Source organism: Sinocyclocheilus rhinocerous, unplaced genomic scaffold, assembly GCF_001515625.1.
Source record: "Sinocyclocheilus rhinocerous isolate Xijiao unplaced genomic scaffold, SAMN03320098_v1.1 scaffold1331, whole genome shotgun sequence".
Taxonomy (NCBI): Eukaryota; Metazoa; Chordata; class Actinopteri; order Cypriniformes; family Cyprinidae; genus Sinocyclocheilus; species Sinocyclocheilus rhinocerous.
The window spans coordinates 4,196-7,644 of NW_015666940.1; the positions used below are offsets into that span (position 1 = coordinate 4,196).

At 34.8% G+C, this 3,449-nt stretch overlaps 1 pseudogene; it reads right to left on the reverse strand.

Annotated features, from left to right (window-relative positions):
- Nucleotides 1-1,744: 1,744 nt before the first annotated feature.
- The window catches only part of LOC107733211 (uncharacterized), a 9,607-nt pseudogene continuing 7,902 nt past the window's right edge, over nt 1,745-3,449 (reverse strand).

Sequence of the window (3,449 nt, forward strand, 5' to 3'; positions counted from 1 at the left end):
TTTTTTCTTTTGTTTAACTTTCTGTCAGTAACAAGGTCTAGCTTTTTAAAATTGTAGATAATGGTAGAGTACAAAATAGATTTTGACAAGTATCTTATTGCTTAACGGTCTGATATTTTTGTTTTAGATCACGGTAAGATAAGTCAACATTTTTTCTTTTATTTTCTAACTGGTAACAAACTCTAACTTTAAAAATTGTAACATAGAAAAACTGCCGGATTGTTTAACGAACGTATCTGGAAGGATACTTTTTGTTTTAGATAGATGGTTGCATTTTTCTTTTTATTTAACTTTGCCAAACTCTAACTAATTTTTTAATTGTATCTAATGGTAGAGTACAACATGGATTTTGACTACTGGCGCTTAACGGTCTGATATTTTTTGTTTTAGATCACGGTAAGATAAGTCAGCATTTTTTCTATTCTTTTCTAACTGGTAACAAACTCTCAAACTTTTAAATTGTAATGTTACAAGATTGTGACTGCCACATACTGTTTAACGAACTTATCTGATACTTTTTTTGTTTGTTTTAGATAGATGGTCAGTAGCCTACTTTTCTTTTCTTTTCTAACTTGTAACAAACTCTAACTAGTTTTTAAATTAACAACACTTAAATATTCGTCTTGACCCGTTTTTTACTCTTTTCTGGAAAAAACAGTCATTACATTGTTTATATACCGTGTATGTTTGATGTTTTTCTTGAAATGTGTGTGAAAAAAACTTTAATAAAAACTTCCTTTATCCCGTTTAATAATCATACCACGTTTCACAATTTAAAGTTTAAAGCACATAGTTTTGAACAGTTTCAACTGACCCACACAAAAAATAAAGAATCGTCCTGTGTTTAAAAAAAAAAAAAAACTCTCAAATGTGTGGAGGAGTAGAACTTAAATATTATAACTGTTCATAAACATTTCGGTATTATGAAGGCACATTAAATTTAAAACTGTTTCAGTATTATGAAAGCACATTAAATCCTTTAACAGATGTTCAACAGCAGAAGAATGTTTCTCTTGCATATAAACAAAACAAAGTAAAACAAAAAAAAAACACTTTTAGTGTTAAGCCGCGATTCCTGACGAAATCAGAGCAGAGCGACTAGCCAAAACAGGATGCTCAGCATTCTTGCACTGTTGGCATTCAATTTTAGTGGCGAGTTTACACCTTGCGATGTGGTTCCGGAAATGTCTCATTACTGCAGCGATTTCTGTTGGAGACCATTTTCGTTTTTGTTTCCTTCTTGCATCATTCCTTTCAGGAGAATTTTTGCGAATCACTACAAAAGAGGAAAACAGGTTCCTGAACCCTGGGGTGAACACCATGATGGCCAGATCTCTCTCTTCTCCCAACCAGCCACACTCTTACCAACCCTTGTCTTTAGTTGAGCCTTCTTGTACAGATTACTTAATCCTTTGAGTAAACAAATGATGGGCTGCTGTTTTTGTTAAACATGTTTTTGCCTGTTTGTTTGAGTAAGGGAAGCAATTTATTCATTATGTTTGGTTGTGTTGTTACCATCCTTGTAAGATTGTGTTTTAAATGTTGGCCCATCCTGATGTTACATTCAACTAAAATATCAAGTTGTAAATAAAACAATGCAATTAAAGATCTGACTTGTGTGTTATGGTTGCTTAGTTCCTGATATAGATTAGTAGTTAAAAACCTTTTATTCTTGTCATACCTTGAAATGAGCCTCCTAAGGCAGAGCCAACATCTGTGAATGAAAAAACAAAATATAACAAACAGTAGTAGTGCTTGGTTTGCATTAATTGAATCAAACCTCAATGGAGATGCTGGCTGAGTGAGGTAGATGCTCATACCATCTGAGGTGCCTGGAGGTTTCTCAACAGGGCGCCTAGCCTTCTTCATTCCTGCAGTACGAATAGTATGGCTCAGTATAAAGGTTCTGATGGCACATGCTCAAACATTTCATAAATTGTTTTACACCTTTAAAATGAAACTGTAAATCTCTGTAAATTGTGTGATGGAGAAATTAAAATTTCTCCATCACAAACAAAAACGGTTAAAATGATTGATCTACACGACTCCCTAGTACAGTGTTTTTTCTGTATATGCTTCTGTGCTTTTACCATGTTGTTCATGCTCTTCCCTCCTGCTCCGCTCTTTGTCTTTCCTACCACAATCTTTGTTTAAAAAAACAAACAAACAAACAGAAAAAAAATGTGTTAATCCTAAATTCAAAAACTTGCCATTTACACAATATAATAAATCAAGCAATCAAAACAAAAGCAATCTAAACTGCATTTTAAACATTTTCACACTCAAGTTTAGTTTCAAAATGTGTTAGTATATATATTTAAAATGGGTTTGAAGTTGAAAACTTTTTATTCTTGTCAAACCTTGAGATGGGCCTCCAAAGGCAGAGTCAATATCTGTGAATAGAAAAATAAAATACGATAACAAACAGTAGTAGTGCTTGGTCTATATGAAATGAATCAAGACCATGCTGCTTCAGTAACAGCTCTGAACTATTATAATGTTTTGGTGCATCATATGGTACACTTCTTATGCTGACTTTATGGATTTTATGTTTGTATGTTTATGTGCTTTTACCTGTTTCTGTTTGTGTCTGTGGATGTATCTCCTCAGCATCACTGTCTTCACTTTGCTCAGAATCAGTAAAGTCTAACTTATCTAACAAAAAATAAACATTCAGAGTATCAAGTAAGTTTAACTTTGCAAATGTTAGAGTAAAAAAAAAGAGGAGATGGTGATCACTCTGAAGTTTGATGAATATTACATTGTTAAAGATCTAAGGTCTGAATGCTAGGGATTATCTTTAGGATATGAATACTTGAATCTTTACAGTAAACTTGAAAATGTAATTTGTAACAACTTAGTAGCATTACCTTCAATTTCAATCTCTTCTAGTGTTTTGCCCTGAAGATTTGTAAGTGACCCTTTCTCCATGGCAAGTAGTAGTTTAGATATTTTGGCCAGCTGGGTTGTAGCCTCCGGAAGCCTGTAATACTCTCTGTGGACACGAATATCGTGGCCCAAAAAGTCAGCAACTTGGTCCAACTCATGATTTTTGAGGTTCAGGACCTGTGACAAAGTTGCAACATGTTTGCGTAACTGTGTCGACCGGAGGAGTTCAGGGTTTTGCGCACCACACTCATTTGCATAAATTCTCAGACAGTCTTGTCCTCGATATGGAGTCAAACAGTTGGGTCTTGCAAACAGGAATGTGTTTTCTTCTGGGACTCCACACTCTGTTCTTCTGCTTATGAGGTGTGTTAAGGCATCAACCATGTCTGGCGATAACAAGACTGCAACTTTTCGCCCCCTTTTACCCCTAATTTCCACCTGACTGAAATGTGCACAAAGTTTTTGTTCAAACTTTGTTAGCCCAACAGCAACACCTTTATGTAGGGCAGCTGTGTCCCTCTCTAGAAAACCTTTCAGTTGCATCTTTGCAACCTCTCCTC